Source organism: Arachis hypogaea, chromosome 13, assembly GCF_003086295.3.
Source record: "Arachis hypogaea cultivar Tifrunner chromosome 13, arahy.Tifrunner.gnm2.J5K5, whole genome shotgun sequence".
Classification (NCBI taxonomy): domain Eukaryota; kingdom Viridiplantae; phylum Streptophyta; class Magnoliopsida; order Fabales; family Fabaceae; genus Arachis; species Arachis hypogaea.
Genome location: NC_092048.1, coordinates 59,682,698 through 59,702,480, shown reverse-complemented (window position 1 = coordinate 59,702,480; position 19,783 = coordinate 59,682,698).

The window sequence follows — 19,783 nt, the reverse complement described above, 5'->3', positions numbered from 1 at the left end:
GCTTTTGTAGCTATAGAAAATCCGCTTCGAGTGCAGGAGGGTCAGAATCCAACAACATCTGCAGTCCTTTCTCAGCCTCTGAATCATATTTTTGCTCAGGTACCTCAATTTTAGCCAGAAAATACCTGCAATCACAGAAAAACACACAAACTCATAGTAAAGTCCAGAAATGTGATTTTTGCATAAAAACTGATAAAAATATAATAAAAAGTAACTAAAACATACTAAAAACTATGTAAAAACAATGCCAAAAAGGGTATAAATTATCCGCTCATCAGGGTGGGAGGATCAAAACCAAACAGCATTCAATAGTTTATACTCCACTCATCAAGAGCCATCATTACTTGAGCAAACCTTCAATTCATTTATGCTAAATTGTCCAACCTCACCTCCCAGTTTTTCACTTGAAAATTTTTCATCAGTTGATTTTGCTTCAACACAAAGCCTCCCTCAAGATCCATACGGCTCATTTCACCAACCACAAAATTCATTCCACTACATAGAAAACTGGTGCACAAAATTGTTACTCTCTTACAATTTCGCACACATGACCAGCAAGTGCACTGGGTCGTCCAAGTAATACCTTACGTGAGTAAAGGTCGATCCCACGGAGATTGTTGGCTTGAAGCAAGCTATGGTTGTCTTGCAAATCTTAGTCAGGATATTAATAGGTGATTATCAATTGACTTGCAAATGAACAATAGAGCATGAATTAAAAGTTACTTGTTATGTAGTAAATGAGAATGTGTTGGAGTTTTGGAGATGCTTTGTCTTCTGAATGTCTGCTTTCCTCTGCCTTCTTGTTCACGCACGCACATTCCTCCTATGGCAAGCTGTATGTTGGTGGATCACCGATGTCAATGGCTACCATCCATCCTTCCAGTGAAAAGGGTCCAAGTGTGCTGTCACCGCACGACTAATCATCTGCAGGTTCTCAATTGTACCGGAATAGGATTTACTATCCATTTGCGTCTGTCACCACGCCCAGCACTCGTGAGTTTAAAGTTCGTCACAGCCATTCAATCCCAGAATCCTACTCGGAATACCACAGACAAAGTTTAGACTTTCTGGATTCTCATGAATGCTGCCATCAATCTAGCTTATACCACGGAGATTCTGATTAAGGAATCTAAGAGATATTCATTCAATCTGATATAGAACGGATGTGATTGTCAGACACACGTTCGTGGGTTGAGCAAGGTGGTGAGTGTCACGGATCATCACCTTCTCCATAGTTAGGCGCGAATGGATATCTTAGATAGGAACACGCATGTTTGAATGGAAAACAGGAATACTTGCATTAATTCATCGAGACACAGCAGAGCTCCTCACCCCCAACAATGGAGTTTAGAGACTCATGCCGTCAGAGATTACAAAGTTCACATCTAAAATATCATGAGATACAAAACAAGTCTCTAAAAGTTGTTTAAATACTAAACTAGTAACCTAGGTTTACAAAAAATGAGTAGACTATGATAGATAGTGCAGAAATCCACTTCTGGGGCCCACTTGGTGTGTGCTGGGGCTGAGACTAAAGCTTCTCACGTGCCTGGGCTGTTTTGGGTGTTCAACGCCAGGTAGTAACCTGTTTCTGGCGTTGAACTCCATTTTGTAACTTGTTTCTGGTGCTGGACGCCAGAGAGCAGCATGGAAATGGCGTTGAACGCCAGTTTACGTCATCTATCCTTGAGCAAAGTATGGACTATTATATATTTCTGGAAAGCCCTGGATGTCTACTTTCCAACGCAATTGAAAGCGCGCCATTTAGAGTTCTGTAGCTCCAGAAAATCTATTTTGAGTGCAGGGAGGTCAGAATCCAACAGCATCAGTAGTCCTTTTTCAGCCTAAATCAGATTTTTGCTCAGCTCCCTCAATTTCAGCCAGAAAATATCTGAAATCACAGAAAAACATAAAAACTCATAGTAAAGTCCAGAAATATAAATTTTGCCTAGAAACTACTAAAAATAAACTAAAAACTAACTAAAATACACTAAAAACTATATGAAATTAACCCCAAAAAGCGTATAAAATATCCGCTCATCACAACACCAAACTTAAACTGTTGCTTGTCCTCAAGCAACTAGATAAATAAAATAGAATACAAATAATTTAAGAAGCAATAATATCTCAGAGTTTCTGAGTGAAGCTCAGATTCTAATTAGATGAGCGGGGCTAGTAGCTTTTTGCTTCTGAACAGTTTTGGCATCTCACTTTATCATTGAAGCTCAGAGTGATTGGCATCTATAGGAACTCAGAATTCAGATAGTGATATTGATTCTCCTAGTTTGGTATGTTGATTCTTGAACACAGCTACTTTATGAGTCTTGGCCGTGGCCCTAAGCACTTTGTTTTCCAGTATTACCACCGGATACATAAATGCCACAGACACATAATTGGGTGAACCTTTTCAGATTGTGACTCAGCTTTGCTAGAGTCCCCAATTAGAGGTGTCCAGAGTTCTTAAGCACACTCTTCTTTTGCTTTGGACCTTGACTTTAACCGCTCAGTCTCAAGTTTTCACTTGACACCTTCACGCCACAAGCACATGGTTAGGGACAGCTTAGTTTAGCCGCTTAGGCCGGGATTTTATTCGTTTAGGCCCTCCTATCCACTGATACTCAAAGCCTTGGGATCCTTTTTATTTACCTTTGCCTTTTGGTTTTAAGGGTTATTGGCTTTTTCTACTTGCTTTTTCTTTTTCTTTCTATATTTTTTTTCTGCAAGCTTTATTCTTTGCTGCTTTTTCTTGCTTCAAGAATCATTCTTATGATTTTTCAGATTATCAATAACATGTCTCATGTTCATCATTCTTTCAAGAGCCAACATATTTAACAGTCTTAAACATCAAATTCAAAAGACATATGCACTGTTCAAGCATTCATTCAGAAGACAGAAAGCATTGCCACCACATGTAAATAATTAGAATGTTCTTATTAAAAACTCGAAAATTATTGCCTCTTACTCTAAAGAAATTCTTCTATTTTATTCAGGTTTGATGATGATGAGAAAATTAAATTATAGCTTAATTGGAGATAAAATCAAAAATATAGATACTAATTACTACTATATGACTCCTAAGGTAAAACTAGAATAAGAACTGTTATCACAGAGTTAAGGCTAAGATTGGAATTTAACAACCTTTGTTCTGGGGAGTGGATGTTCCTCTAATCTGTGGGGTGCTTGGTCCTTCAAGAGATAATTTCTGGCGCTTCAATTCCCTTAAGTCGCGCCCTTGCTCCTGCTGTTCTTTAATCAAATAGCAAAGAATGCTACTTTGTTCCTTCTGTTCTTTTATTATTTGTTCCATAGCTTCTTGCATCTTGGTAACTGATGTTTCAAGATACTCCCAGTATTCAGATTGAGGGATTTCTGGGAGAAATTCCTGTGTTTTCTTCTTGATGGGGTCATCCTATGCTTGTTGTTTTTCCATTGATGCTTTGGTGATAGGTCGCTCAGTTGAGATATACTCAGTTATTCCCATCCTTACTCCAGCGTCCTTGCAGAGCATAGAAATCAAGCTTGGATAAGCTAGCCTGGCATCTTTAGAATTTTTATTTGCAATTTTGTAAAATTCAGTTGAAATCAGTTGATGAACTTCCACTTCTTTTCCCATCATGATGCAATGGATCATCACTGCTCTTCTAATAGTGACTTCAGAACGGTTGCTAGTGGGCAGCAGAGAATGCCCAATGAAGTCCAGCCATCCTCTGGCGACTGGTTTTAGATCTTCTCTTTTGAGTTGATTAGGAACACCCTTCGTGCTGGTGGTCCACCTGGCTCTAGGGATACATATATCCTCTAGAATCTTATCCAGGCCCTTGTCTGTTCTCATCATTCTCCTATTGAAGGAGTCTGGATCATCTTTCAGCTGAGGTAGCTTTAAGTTCTCTCTGATCTTGTTAGGGTAGGTATGAATAATCTTTCCTCTGACCACGGTCCGATAGTCATAGATATCAGATCCAGATAGTCTTTGCCTGTCTGTATGCCACATATTAGCATAGAACTCCTGGACCATATTCCTTCCCACTTTCGTTTCAGGATTGGCTAGGATCTCCCAGTTCCTGATTCGAATTTGCTCCTGGATCTCCGGATATTCGTCTTCTTTCAGATCGAATCTGACTTCCGGGATCACTGATCTTAGACCCATTATTTTGTAATAATGGTCTGAATGTTCTTTAGTTAAGAACTTCCCTTGATTCCAAAGTGGTTTTGGAACACTCTCTTTCTTGCGTCTTGGGGTGGGTTGTTTTCCTTTAGGAGCCATGATCTTAGTGATCACGGATGAGCACACCAAACTTAGAGGTTTGCTTGTCCTCAAGCAAAAAGAAAAAAAAGGAGAGGGAGAGAAGGAGAGCTAGGTGCAATGGTGAATGGGAGGGGAGGGAGGCCGAACCCATATTTAAAGGGAGAGAGGGGTGGGTTTTCGAAAAATAGGGAGAAAGATAAGATAGAAGATATGATTTTTAGAAAAAATATGATGAGAAAAGATATGATTTAAAATTGGAAAGATAAGAAAGATATTTAAAAAAGATAGATTTGGAATTTTGAAAAAGATAGTGTGGAGATTTGAAAAAGACATTGCTTAGTTGAAAAGATTTTTGAATGAAAAGAGAGAGTTTTGTTTTGAAAATTTTGAAAAAGAGTTGAGTTGGATTGAAAAAAAGGATTTGTGCTTATGGATTAAGATACATTTAATATTTTTAAAGAAGGGTTTTTAGAAATTAAGGATTTTAGAAATCAGGGTTCTTAACATGTTTATGCAAGAAATCATGAATTGAAACATGAAAATTAGGATTAAAATGAAAAATATGAAGAAAAAAACGAATTTACCTCCTCCCCACCATCCTGGCGTTTGAACGCCCAAACGCTGCATGTTTTGGGCGTTCAACGCCCAAATGCTGCTTCTCCTGGGTGTTCAACGCCCAGCTGCTGCTTATTTCTGGCGTTGAACGCCAGGAAGTCCTTTGTTACTGAGCATTTTTCTGAACGCCCAGAACGCTGTAAATCTGGCGTTAAACACCCAGAAAGAGCTTCTTTCTGGCGTTCAACGCCCAGATGGCTATCCTTACTGGCGTTCAACGCCCAGTGGATGCTTCTGTTGGGCGTTGAACGCCCAAAACAGACTTTTACTGGTGTTTTCTTGCCAGTGAGCTCTTTTTTCTCTGTTTTGCGTGCACAATCCTTCTGTAACTCTGTGAACTTATACAATTGACTCTTTACCTTAGGATCAATGAACTTTATATAAACAAATAAAATCAAGAATAGGGCAAAATGCTTAGAGGAAGTGATGCCCCATGGCTGGGTTGCCTCCCAGCAAGCGCTTCTTTATTGTCTTTAGCTGGACCTTGTTGAGCTTTTAATCTAGCTTCAGCCTTGAGCACTCTTGCTCAACATTGCCTTCAAGATAGTGCTTGATTCTCTGTCCATTAACAATGAACTTCTTATCAGAATCAATATCTTGAAGCTCCACATAACCATATGGTGATACACTTGTAATCACATATGGTCCCCTCCACCGGGACTTCAGTTTCCCGGGAAATAGCCTGAGCCTAGAGTTAAACAATAGAACCTTTTGTCCTGGTTCAAAGATTCTAGATGACAGCTTCCTGTCATGCCATTTTTTTTATTTTTCTTTATAAAGCTTGGCATTTTCGAAAGCAGTGCATCTGAATTCCTCTAGTTCATTTAGCTGGAGCAATCTTTTTTCTCCAGCTAGTTTGGCATCAAAGTTTAGGAATCTGATTGCCCAGTAGGCTTTATGTTCCAGTTCTACGGGCAGGTGACATGCCTTACCATACACAAGTTGGTATGGAGAGGTCCCTATATGAGTCTTGAATGCTGTTTTGTATGCCCACAGAGCATCATCCAAGCTTCTTGCCCAATCCTTTCTACGGGTACTTACAGTCCATTCTAGGATTCTTTTTATCTCTCTGTTAGAGACTTCAGCTTGTCCATTAGTCTGTGGATGATATGGAGTTGCCACCTTGTGGCGAATCCCATACCGGACCATGGCAGAGTAAAGCTGTTTGTTGCAGAAGTGAGTGCCCCCATCACTGATTAGTACTCTAGGGACCCCAAACCTGCTGAAGATATATTTCTGGAGGAACTTCAGCACTGTTTTAGTATCATTGGTGGGTGTGGCAACGGCCTCTACCCATTTTGATACGTAGTCAACAGCCACCAGAATATAAGTGTTTGAGTATGATGGTGGAAAAGGTCCCATGAAGTCAATTCTCCATACGTCAAACAACTCAATCTCCAAGATTCCTTGTTGAGGCATGGCGTAACCATGAGGCAGATTACCAGCTCTTTGGCAACTGTCATAGTTACGTACGAACTCTCGGGAATCTTTATAGAGTGTGGGCCAATAGAAGCCACATTGGAGGACCTTGGTGGCTGTTTGCTCACCTCCGAAATGGCCTCCATATTGTGATCCATGGCAATGCCATAGGATCCTCTGTGCTTCTTCTCTAGGCACACATCTCCGGATTATTCCGTCTGCACATCTCTTAAAGAGATAGGGTTCATCCCACAAGTAGTACTTTGCATCAGTAACTAATTTTTTCTTTTGTTGCCTGTTGTACTCTTTGGGTATGAACCTTGCAGCTTTATAGTTTGCAATGTCTGCAAACCATGGAGTTTTCTGAATGGCAAATAAATGCTCATCCGGAAAAGTCTCAGAGATCTCAGGAGAGGGGAGGGACGTCCCTTCTACTGGCTCTATCCGGGACAGATGATCAGCCACTTGGTTCTCTGTCCCTTTTCTGTCTCTTATTTCTATATCAAACTCCTGCAAAAGAAACACCCATCTTATGAGCCTGGGTTTTGAATCCTGCTTTGTGAGTAGATATTTGAGAGCAGCATGGTCAGTATACACAATCACCTTTGATCCTACCAAGTATGATCTAAACTTGTCAATGGCATAAACCACTGCAAGCAATTCTTTTTTGTAATGGTTGGCGGCCTCTTTGATGAGCAAAGTAATACTGGTTGTTGGCCACCATATCAATGAGTTCTTGAGCCTCCTCTGCAAGTTTCATGAGTTGCAAGGAACCTCCAGCTGAATGATCCAAAGCTTCCTGGGATTTCAGTGTTAAGCCTTCATAGAAGTTCTGCAGCTTTTCCCACTCATTAAACATGGCAGGGGGACATTTCCTGATTAGAGCCTTGTACCTCTCCCATGCCTCATAGATAGGTTCAGCCTCCATTTGTGTAAATGTTTGTACCTCAGCCTTCAACCTTATAATCCTTTGAGGTGGGTAAAACTTGGCAAGAAACTTGGTTACCAAATCATCCCAGTTGTTGATGCTATCCCTTGGAAAAGATTCCAACCATTGAGTGGCCTTGTCCCTGAGAGAAAATGGGAATAGCATCAGCTTGTAACTGTCAGGAGGCACACCATTAGTTTTGACAGTGTTGCATATCCTCAAGAAAGTGGATAAGTGTTGGTGCGGGTCTTCAAGTGGTCCTCCCCCAAAAGAGCAATTGTTCTGAACCAAAGTGATGAGTTGTGGCTTGAGTTCAAAATTGTTAGCATTGACATTTGGTGCTAAGATGCTGCTTCCATAATGTCTAGGATTTGCAAAGGTGTAGGAGGCCAAAACTCTCCTCTGGGGTGGGTTGTCATTATTGTTGTCTGCTCCACCTGGTGGATTGGTTGAATGTTCCTCCATCTCTTGAAATTCCTCGTCTGATTCCTCTTCTCCAACAATATTTTTCCCTCTTTCAGCTCTTCTTAACCTCCTGAGAGTTCTTTCGTCTTGTTCATGAAAATTGGGTGTGGTTCTTCTTGTGCCTGACATACAAGCAGAGCATGAGAAATGCACAAAACCAGTGACACTTCAATCTACTGCTAGATTGAAGTGTTAGTTAGTTTAAGCAAAAAATCAAACAGTTAGTGGGTTAATCAAAATTAAAGACAAAGTGCTTGATCTAGATTACCACCTCATTTAATCATTGTCAATCTAATCAATCCCCGGCAACGGCGCCAAAAACTTGATGAGTATTTTGGTGGAAAAATGAATTTCTCCCAAAACACACAAATCTAACCGGCAAGTGTACCGGGTCGCATCAAGTAATAAAAACTCACGGGAGTGAGGTCGATCCCACAGGGATTGAAGGATTGAGCAATTTTAGCTTAGTGGTTAATTTAGTCAAGCGAATCAAGATTTGGTTGAGTGTTTTGTGATTTGTAGAAATTAAATTGCATGGAATTAAAGAGAACAGGAAATAAATTACTGAATCTTAAAGAACAAGAAATTAAATGGCAGAAACTTGGAATGCAAGAAATGTAAATTGCGGAATCTTAAAGTGCAAGAAATGTAAATGACTTGAATTGTAAAGTGGATTGGGACTTGGAATTTCAGAAATTAAACAAGGAAAAGTAAATTTGCATCACCTAGAGAAGTAGAAGAGGGTTTGGGTTAAATCGGATCTTGAAGCAGAAAAGTAAATGAACATGAAAACAGTAAACAGAGAATTAGAAATTGAAAGTTCAGATCTCAGGACCCAGAGACTAGAAAACTGAGTCTAGATCTCAATGCCTTCCTAGATCCAACAAGAACAATTGCAAGGGAATTGTAAATTGCAAGGAAAGGAGATGAAGAGCAATTAACAGAAATTAAATTCAATTAAGCAGTAAATAAAGCAGAGAGATCCAAGGATGAGATTGAAACAGAATTTCTTCAATTCTCCAACCCAAGATCCAAGACAATTGTAATTGAAATTGAAAGCAATAAAACTAAGAGGAAGAGAAGTGAATTCTCCTTCCCCAAGACTAAGAAATTAAAGATCACTCAATATCCAAAGCTCTCCGAAAACTATTATGAAAATTCAAAAGGAAAAGCTCTCCGAAGAACTTGAATTCTATCCTATTTATACACTTTCTTCAAATGATCTTCAAGCCTTGAGTTGGGCCTTTGCTCTTGGTGGAATTGGGTTGAAAGAGGCCTTGGTTGATTGCTCTTGGAGTTTGGAGAAGAACCAAAGTGAACCAAATGAACCGGGTTGGAGTTTTGCAAAAGTTGGAGTAAAAGTTGGAGCAAAAGTTAGGGTCTAACTTTTGGTCCAACTTTTCATATCAGCCCCCATATTTTGCTGATACCCACGTTGGTGCAAAAGTTAGGGGTCTAACTTTTGCTCCAACGTTGGCCTTCCTTGGTGCACTTATGGCGCCAACGTTAGCCCAAAAGTTAGGGGCTAACGTTGGCGCAAACTTTTGCTCCTTCCCTTGTATTTTTCATGTGCCAACGTTAGCCCAAAAGTTAGGGGCTAACGTTGGCGCAAACTTTTGGTGGCCAGGGAGGTTTTTCTTATGCCAACGTTAGCCACCACGTTAGGGGCTAACGTTGGCGCAAACTTTTGGTGCCCAGGGGTGATTTTCATGTGCCAACGTTAGCCCAAAAGTTAGGGGCTAACGTTGGCGCAAACTTTTGGTGCCCAGGGAGTGATTTTCAAGTTCCAACGTTAGCCCAAAAGTTAGGGGCTAACGTTGGGGCTAACTTTTCACCCAAAAGTTTGTGCAAAAGTTTGAGGCTAACTTTAATTCCAGCTTTTTGCTTCCTGGTTCAAGTTCACTTATTCCATTGTCCTCTCTTTACTCCTAGCTATTCCTTCTTGCTTCAACCTTTCTTCAAGCTTTCTTCACCTATCATTAATCAACCAAACACATCAAAGCTATGCTTAAAATCATGAGATGTTCATTCTTTCATAATATGTGACAATTATAGTATAAAACCTCATGAAATAGCATGAATTCATACATGGTTGATTAAATCAAAGGAAACATGAAAATCTACCCAATTAGCTTGCTTATGGCTCAAGAAAGTGCATAATTCAATTGAAAACTAAAGAAAAAGGCTAGTGAAACTAGGCTAAGATGACTTGTCATCACAACACCAAACTTAAAGCTTGCTTGTCCCCAAGCAAGAAAAGATTTATTGAGAAGAAATAATGAAATGGAAGAGGATGTTCATGCTAGCAGAGTATTATTGATAGTTCATGGGATTTTGTGTGGATATGTACATACTCACTTCTTATTGACTCCTGGGCCTAGAAAGTCTCCTTCAAGCTTCAAGTAACATACTGCTATGACCTCTCATTATTCCTTTATCCTTGGCTATTACTTTGTTTATAAGCTTTATTTGAGTGTCATGTGTAGCAAGTTCATTTCCTTTTCTTTATACTTGACACATTATTCACTATAGACACTTGGCTCACATTCCTTCTTAGAACATTGATGCCCAGCACCTCTTTGGGCTACTAAGTGCCTTGTAGTTAGGTTGCTCTTGATAGTGGACTTTCAGCTGATGATCCCGGGTTAGTTAACCCAAGTCACCGAGTGTTGATGCACTCCAAAGAACTTAGTAATCCAAGCAGATCCTAATACAAAGACACCACAGACATATATTCTAAGGTTCAAGCTATTGGTGTCCAGCTTTGTTTCTTTTTGTTTTTCTTTTGTTCTGTCACTTCTTTTTTTTTTTGTTTTTCTTTCTAACCAAGAATTTTTATTCGATTGAGATTCATAGACAGTAGGCCACTCTATACTTAGAAGGAGATATCCTGGCTCTTTATTCACTAAAAGTGAGCTATTATACAATCACACACATACCACCACTTACTTTTATTCTACTTCTATCTAACAGAGACCATCTTACTTCACATTCAAACATTTCTTTTATTGAGATTAAAGATGCAGGGGACAAAACATGCTTTTTGCTAAGTGAAAGTAAACACACAAGCATACACATAGACTAGCTTACTTATTCTAAAAGAAATTTGAATTTGTTTGAACTAAATGAACACTTTAACAAGACATCAATCAAAAGTATTTCTCAACAGCAAAGGTTAAGTATAGGTACAACCTATTGGTTTGCATTTCTTTTGTTCTTCTTTCTGTTGTGCCCCTTTTTGAGTTTTGATGCATAGTATCTTCAATTGGTGGTTAACTCCCAGATTTAATTCCTTGCTACTTTTTCTGATTCAACAGGTTAACTCTGGGCAAACTTTTGTGTCCTTGCTAAAGGTTATGAAATTGAGACTAAACAAAAACAGTTAAGTTGTTGAATGATCTGTTTGATTGCTTGGAACTAGCAATGTGCAGGAAGTTTAGAATGAAATTTTAAATGAAGTTTTGGTGGAACACCAAACTTAGCATCCTACATTCTTCCTTAGATTGTTTTTCGTGTGCAACACCAAACTTAGCTCCTTGCAATACATAGCAGTTATCCAACACTCTTATTGAAAAAGTTATGAAAAGAAAACTACCTCAGGTTGGGTTGCCTCCCAACAAGCGGTCTTTTATTGTCACTAGCTTGACATCTTTCAATTCTTTTCAAGCGGGCTGTAGGTGTTGAACCTCTTTTTCCTTATCCCATTGTCCTCCCAAGTACAGCTTTGCTCTGTGACCATTTGCTGTGAATTGATTCTTTGTTGCCTCATCTAGCAGTTCAATATTCCCATAGGGAAAAATCTTTGTCACCAAGTATGGGCCAGTCCACTTAGACTTCAGTTTGCCAGGGAAAATTTTAAGCCTCGAATTATACAGGAGCACTTGCTATCCTGGCTTGAATTCCTTCTTTGTGATCTTCTTGTCATGCCACTTCTTAGCTCTCTCCTTGTATATCTTAGCACTTTCATAAGCTTCTAGTCTAAATTCATCCAACTCATTTAGTTGTAACAACCTTTTTTCTTCTGCAGCTCGGGGGTCAAGGTTGAGGAGTTTAGTGGCCCAAAAAGCTCTGTGTTCAAGCTCTACAGGGAGGTGGCAGGATTTGCCATACAATAGCTGAAAAGGTGAGTTGCCAATAGGAGTTTTAAAAGCTGTCCTATACGCCCACAATGCATCCTCTAGCTTTCTAGCCCAATCTTTTCTTGTGATTCTCACTGTTTTCTCTAGGATCTTCTTTAATTCCCTATTTGCAAGTTCAGCTTGGCCGTTAGTCTGAGGATGGTAAGGTGTAGCTACTTTGTGAATTACTCCATATTTGTGGAGGAGTTTCTCCATCTGTTTGTTGCAAAAGTGACTACCACCATCACTAACAAGACCCTTGGGCACTCCATACCTAGTGAAAATGTGCTTTTTAAGGAATTGGAGGACAATCTGTGCATCACAGGTGGTTGTGGCTATGGCTTCCACCCACTTTGAGACATACTCCACTGCTACCAAGATGTATCTAAAAGAATAAGAAGGAGGAAAAGGCCCCATGAAATCAATTCCCCATAGATCGAACAATTCTAATTCCAAGATAAAGTTTTGAGGCATCTCATTCCTTTTTGTTAATCCTCCTGCTTTCTGGCATTCATTACATTGGTGTACATATTCTCTGGCATCCTTGAAGATAGTTGGCCAATAGAAGCCACTCTGCAGTATTTTTGCGGCTGTTTTTTCTGGGCCAAAGTGTCCACCATAAGCTGAGCCATGACAATGCCACAAGATGTCCCTCACTTCACTTTCAGGAACACACCTTCTGATTACTCCATCAGAGCATCTCTTGAACAAGAAGGGTTCATCCCATGAAAATTTCCTTGCTTCATTGATCAACTTCTTCACTTGTTGTTTAGAGAACTCTTGCGGTATCTTCCTTCCCACTTTGTAATTTGCTATGTCAGCAAACCAAGGTGCTTGCTGGATCTACAGAAGGTGCTCATCTGGGAAGCTTTCATTTATGGGCTGGGATGCTTTTTGACTTGTTTCATGTGGTAGCCTCGACAGATGATCAGCGACCTAATTTTCAGTGCCCTTCCTATCTCTTATCTCAATGTCAAATTCTTGTAGGAGCAGTATCCACCTGATGAGTCTTGGTTTAGCATCCTGTTTTGACATCAAATACTTAAGTGCAGCATGATCAGTGTAAACCACAACTTTGGATCCTATCAGATATGATCTAAACTTATCAAATGCATAGACTACAGCTAGCAACTCTTTCTCTGTTGTGGTGTAGTTTCTTTGGGCCTCATTCAACACTTTACTTGCATAATATATGACGTGATGCAAATTTCCCTTCTTTTGCCCATGTACAGCACCAATTGCAAGGTCACTTGCATCACACATGAGTTCAAAAGGTAATTCCCAATCTGGAGGTGTGATGATTGGTGCTGTTGTGAGTCTATTTTTTAAAGTTTCAAAGGCATGCTGGCAGTTTTCATCAAAAACAAAAGGGCTATCAAGTATTAACAGATTACTCAAAGGTTTGGCTATTTTTGAAAAGTCCTTGATAAATCTTCTGTAAAATCCGGCATGCCCCAAGAAACTTCTAACAGATTTCACATTAATTGGTGGAGGGAGTTTTTCTATGATCTCAACCTTTGCCTTATCAACCTCTATCCCTTTTCTTGAAACTTTATGGCCAAGAACAATCCCTTCGGGTACCATGAAATGGCATTTCTCCCAGTTTAAAACCAAATTAGTTTCTTGGCACCGTTTCAAGACAAGGGTTAAATGGTTTAGGCAAGCATTGAAATTATCACCAAAAATAGAGAAGTCATCCATGAAGACCTCTAGAAACTTTTCGACCATATCAGAGAAGATGGATAGCATACACCTTTGAAATGTGGTAGGGGCGTTGCAAAGCCCAAAGGGCATCCTTCGGTATGCAAAGACTCCAAATGGACATGTAAAGGCAGTCTTCTCTTGATCCTTGGGATCCACCACGATTTGATTATACCCAGAATATCCATCCAAAAAGCAATAATATGCATGGCCGGCCAACCTTTCCAGCATCTGATCAATGAATGGGAGAGGGAAGTGGTCCTTTCTGGTCGCATCATTCAACCTTCTATAGTCTATGCATATCCTCCATCCAGTCACTGTTCTAGTAGGAATCAACTCATTCTTCTCATTAGTGATGACCGTCATTCCTCCTTTTTTGATACAAATTGAACCGGGCTCACCCATGGGCTGTCAGATATTGGGAAGATTATCCCTGCATTCCACAACTTCATTACTTCCTTTTGGACAACTTCCTTCATTGTGGGATTTAGTCTTCTTTGAGGTTGAACCACTGGTTTGGAATTGTCTTCCAAGAGGATTTTATGCATACACACTGTAGGGCTGATACCTTTCAGGTCATCAATGGTCCATCCCAAAGCATCTTTGTGGGCTCTAAGTACATCAAGAAGTTCTCCCTCTTCCTTCTTTGTCAGGGATGAATTTATGATCACTGGGAAGCTTTCCGATGTGCCAAGGAATGCATATTTGAGATGGGTTGGTAAAGGTTTCAGTTCTTGTTTTCGTACATCTTCCTTCTTGTCTTGTCTTTCATCTTGCTTAGTAGAGGTCTCAGCCACTTGTTCCTCTGTTGCCCCTTGATTTCCTTCTTGCTCTTGAAAGTTTTCTTCCAATATTTCTTCCACCAAACTGTCTATCATATCCACTCTTACGTAATCCTCTTGCTCAGGAACGTGTTGCATTGATTTGAACACATTTATGACCATTTGTTCATTATGGACCCTGAAGATCATTTCTCCTTTTTCTACATCAATGATGGCCCTTGCTGTGTGTAGAAATGGCCTTCCCAGAATGATTGAGTCGTTTCCTTCTTCTTCAGTATCCAAAATTACAAAATCTGCTGGGAAAATAAACTCCCCAACCTTCACCAACAGATTCTCCACAATTCCACTGGGTGTCTTGATTGATCTGTCAGCCATGACTAGTGACATCCTGGTGGGTTTAAGCTCTTCTATGGCAAGTTTTCTCATCATTGAGAGAGGCATTAAATTGATGCTGGCACCCAGGTCACAGAGAGCCTTGTTGAGAATTATCTTGCCAATAGTGCATGAGACTACAAAGCTTCCCGGGTCCTTAAGTTTTGGTGGAATACCCCGTTGAATCACAGCACTGCATTCCTTGGTGAGTAATACGGTTTCCTTCTCAAGCCAACTTCTTTTCTTGTTGATAAGATCCTTCAGAAACTTGGAATATAGAGGCATTTGCTCAAGTGCTTCAGCCAAGGGAATATTGATTTCCAGCTTCTTAAAAATCTCAAGGAACTTGTGAAAATGCTGGTCTTTAACCTCTTTGTTGAACCTTTGGGGATAAGGCATTGGAGGTGTGATGCTCTTTCCTATTTGATACTGTCCTTGAGCTACTTTCTTTGAGCTATGTAGCTGGTTGCTTTTCTCCTTGGGTTTCTCAGTGTTTTTGTTTGGCATCACAACTTGCTCCTTAACTCCATCTGCCTTTGTTTGCTTCTCATCCTCTGTTGGTTCTTTGATGCTCTCTGCTTGCTTCTGTGTAGTGTCATTGTTGCTTATCAATGTTCTCCCACTCCTTAATTGTATTGCCTTGCATTCCTCCTTGGGATTTGGGATTGTGTCACTGGGCAGTGAGTTTGAAGGTCTCTCAATAGATACTTGCTTGGAGAGTTGCCCAATCTGCCTCTCTAGGCTCTTTAATGATGCTTCATGGTTTTTGTTTGTTATTTCCTGGTGTTTCATCATTTTCTCTATCAAGGTCTCTAAGTTGGTGAGTCTTTGAGGTTCAAGTGGTGCTTATGGTTGGTTGTGAGATTGATACTGGTTGAGATTAGGGTAGTTGTTTTGAGGTTTTCTGTATGTGTTTTGGTTAGTCTGCTGCTGGTTGTAGTTTTGGTTGTTTCTTGGGTTGTTTTGGTTTGAGTTCCTCTGCCATGGTTGTTGGTTTTGGTTGTGAGTGTCTCCCCATCTGAGGTTGGGGTGATTTTTCCATGAGGGGTTGTAGGTATCACCATAGAATTCATTTGGACTTGAATGCATGTACTGGACTTGTTCCTGCTGTTGCTCCTCTTGGATTTCTTCATTTTGCCCCCATGTGGCTGATGGTTGGCTGGTGTTAACTGCTTCAACTTGGAGGCCATCAATCCTCTTGGTTATTTGCTCAAATTGTTGTTGAATTTGCTGCTGCAATAATTTGTTTTGAGCCAGGATTGAATCCACTCCTTCTAGCTCCATTACTCCTCTCCTTTGTGATGGTTGGCGGCCTCTTTGATGAGCAAAGAAATATTGGTTGTTGGCCACCATATCAATGAGTTCTTGAGCCTCCTCTGCAAGTTTCATGAGTTGCAAGGAACCTCCAGCTGAATGATCCAAAGCTTCCTGGGATTTCAGTGTTAAGCCTTCATAGAAGTTCTGCAGCTTTTCCCACTCATTAAACATGGCAGGGGGACATTTCCTGATTAGAACCTTGTACCTCTCCCATGCCTCATAGATAGGTTCAGCCTCCATTTGTGTAAATGTTTGTACCTCAGCCTTCAACCTTATAATCCTTTGAGGTGGGTAAAACTTGGCAAGAAACTTGGTTACCAAATCATCCCAGTTGTTGATGCTATCCCTTGGAAAAGATTCCAACCATTGAGTGGCCTTGTCCCTGAGAGAAAATGGGAATAGCATCAGCTTGTAACTGTCAGGAGGCACACCATTAGTTTTGACAGTGTTGCATATCCTCAAGAAAGTGGATAAGTGTTGGTGCGGGTCTTCAAGTGGTCCTCCCCCAAAAGAGCAATTGTTCTGAACCAAAGTGATGAGTTGTGGCTTGAGTTCAAAATTGTTAGCATTGACATTTGGTGCTAAGATGCTGCTTCCATAATGTCTAGGATTTGCAAAGGTGTAGGAGGCCAAAACTCTCCTCTGGGGTGGGTTGTCATTATTGTTGTCTGCTCCACCTGGTGGATTGGTTGAATGTTCCTCCATCTCTTGAAATTCCTCGTCTGATTCCTCTTCTCCAACAATATTTTTCCCTCTTTCAGCTCTTCTTAACCTCCTGAGAGTTCTTTCGTCTTGTTCATGAAAATTGGGTGTGGTTCTTCTTGTGCCTGACATACAAGCAGAGCATGAGAAATGCACAAAACCAGTGACACTTCAATCTACTGCTAGATTGAAGTGTTAGTTAGTTTAAGCAAAAAATCAAACAGTTAGTGGGTTAATCAAAATTAAAGACAAAGTGCTTGATCTAGATTACCACCTCATTTAATCATTGTCAATCTAATCAATCCCCGGCAACGGCGCCAAAAACTTGATGAGTATTTTGGTGGAAAAATGAATTTCTCCCAAAACACACAAATCTAACCGGCAAGTGTACCGGGTCGCATCAAGTAATAAAAACTCACGGGAGTGAGGTCGATCCCACAGGGATTGAAGGATTGAGCAATTTTAGCTTAGTGGTTAATTTAGTCAAGCGAATCAAGATTTGGTTGAGTGTTTTGTGATTTGTAGAAATTAAATTGCATGGAATTAAAGAGAACAGGAAATAAATTACTGAATCTTAAAGAACAAGAAATTAAATGGCAGAAACTTGGAATGCAAGAAATGTAAATTGCGGAATCTTAAAGTGCAAGAAATGTAAATGACTTGAATTGTAAAGTGGATTGGGACTTGGAATTTCAGAAATTAAACAAGGAAAAGTAAATTTGCATCACCTAGAGAAGTAGAAGAGGTTTGGGTTAAATCGGATCTTGAAGCAGAAAAGTAAATGAACATGAAAACAGTAAACAGAGAATTAGAAATTGAAAGTTCAGATCTCAGGACCCAGAGACTAGAAAACTGAGTCTAGATCTCAATGCCTTCCTAGATCCAACAAGAACAATTGCAAGGGAATTGTAAATTGCAAGGAAAGAGATGAAGAGCAATTAACAGAAATTAAATTCAATCAAGCAGTAAATAAAGCAGAGAGATCCAAGGATGAGATTGAAACAGAATTTCTTCAATTCTCCAACCCAAGATCCAAGACAATTGTAATTGAAATTGAAAGCAATAAAACTAAGAGGAAGAGAAGTGAATTCTCCTTCCCCAAGACTAAGAAATTAAAGATCACTCAATATCCAAAGCTCTCCGAAAACTATTATGAAAATTCAAAGGAAAGCTCTCCGAAGAACTTGAATTCTATCCTATTTATACACTTTCTTCAAATGATCTTCAAGCCTTGAGTTGGGCCTTTGCTCTTGGTGGAATTGGGTTGAAAGAGGCCTTGTTGATTGCTCTTGGAGTTTGGAGAAGAACCAAAGTGAACCAAATGAACCGGGTTGGAGTTTTGCAAAAGTTGGAGTAAAAGTTGAGCAAAAGTTAGGGTCTAACTTTTGTCCAACTTTTCATATCAGCCCCATATTTTGCTGATCCACGTTGGGCAAAAGTTAGGGGTCTAACTTTTGCTCCAACGTTGGCCTCCTTGTGCACTTATGGCGCCAACGTTAGCCCAAAAGTTAGGGCTAACGTTGGCGCAAACTTTTGCTCCTCCCTTGTATTTTTCATGTGCCAACGTTAGCCCAAAAGTTAGGGGCTAACGTTGGCGCAAACTTTTGGTGGCCAGGGAGGTTTTTCTTATGCCAACGTTAGCCACCACGTTAGGGGCTAACGTTGGCGCAAACTTTTGGTGCCCAGGGGTGATTTTCATGTGCCAACGTTAGCCCAAAAGTTAGGGGCTAACGTTGGCGCAACTTTGGTGCCAGGGGTGATTCAGTCACGTAGCCAAAGTTAGGGGCTAACGTTGGGGCTAACTTTTCACCCAAAAGTTTGTGCAAAAGTTTGAGGCTAACTTTAGTCCAGCTTTTTGCTTCCTGGTTCAAGTTCACTTATTCCATTGTCCTCTCTTTACTCCTAGCTATTCCTTCTTGCTTCAACCTTTCTCCAAGCTTTCTTCACCTATCATTAATCAACCAAACACATCAAAGCTATGCTTAAAATCATGAGATATTCATTCTTTCATAATATGTGACAATTATAGTATAAAACCTCATGAAATAGCATGAATTCATACATGGTTGATTAAATCAAAGGAAACATGAAAATCTACCCAATTAGCTTGCTTATGGCTCAAGAAAGTGCATAATTCAATTGAAAACTAAAGAAAAAGGCTAGTGAAACTAGGCTAAGATGACTTGTCATCAGTGATCAAGACAGGAGCTGAATGAGTCTCCATATACTGAGAAGTCATCCATGAAGACATCCATAAATTTTTCCACCATATCAGAGAAAATAGAGAGCATGCATCTCTGGAAGGTTGCAGGCCATTACACAGCCCAAATGCATCCTTCTATAAGCAAACACTCCAGATACATGTGAATGCTGTTTTCTCTTGATCCTGGGATCTACTGCAATCTGGTTATAGCCTGAGTAGCCATCCAAAAAGCAGTAATAATCATGACCTGCAGTCTTTCTAGCATCTGGTCTATGAATGGTAAAGGAAAATGATCCTTTCTGGTGGCTGTATTGAGCCTTCTTTAATCAATACACATGCGCCACCCTGTAACTGTTCTTGTAGGAACCAGTTCATTCTTTTCATTATGAACCACTGTCATGCCTCCTTTTTGGGGACAACTTGACAGGGCTCACCCAGGGGCTGTCAGAAATAGGATAAATAATCCCAGCCTCCAGTAATTTGGTGACCTCTTTCTGCACCACTTCCTTCATGGCTGGATTTAGCCGCCTCTGTGGTTGAACCACTGGTTTAGCATTATCCTCCAATAAGATTTTGTGCATGCATCTAGCTGGGCTTATGCCCTTAAGGTCACCTATGGACCACCCAAGAGCTGTCTTGTGTGTCCTTAGCACTAGAATAAGTGCTTCCTCTTCCTGTGGATTTAAGCAGAGCTTATGATCACTGGAAAAGTGTCACCTTCTCCCAGAATGCATATTTCAGGGATGGTGGTAATGGTTTGAGCTCGGGTTTAGGAGGTTTTTCCTCTTCCAGAGGAAATTTCAGAGGCTCTTTCATTTCCTCTGAATCCTCCAAATCAGGCTGAACATCTTTAAAGATGTCTTCCAACTCTGATTCGAGACTCGCAGCCATGTTGATTCTTCTACCAAGAGTCAA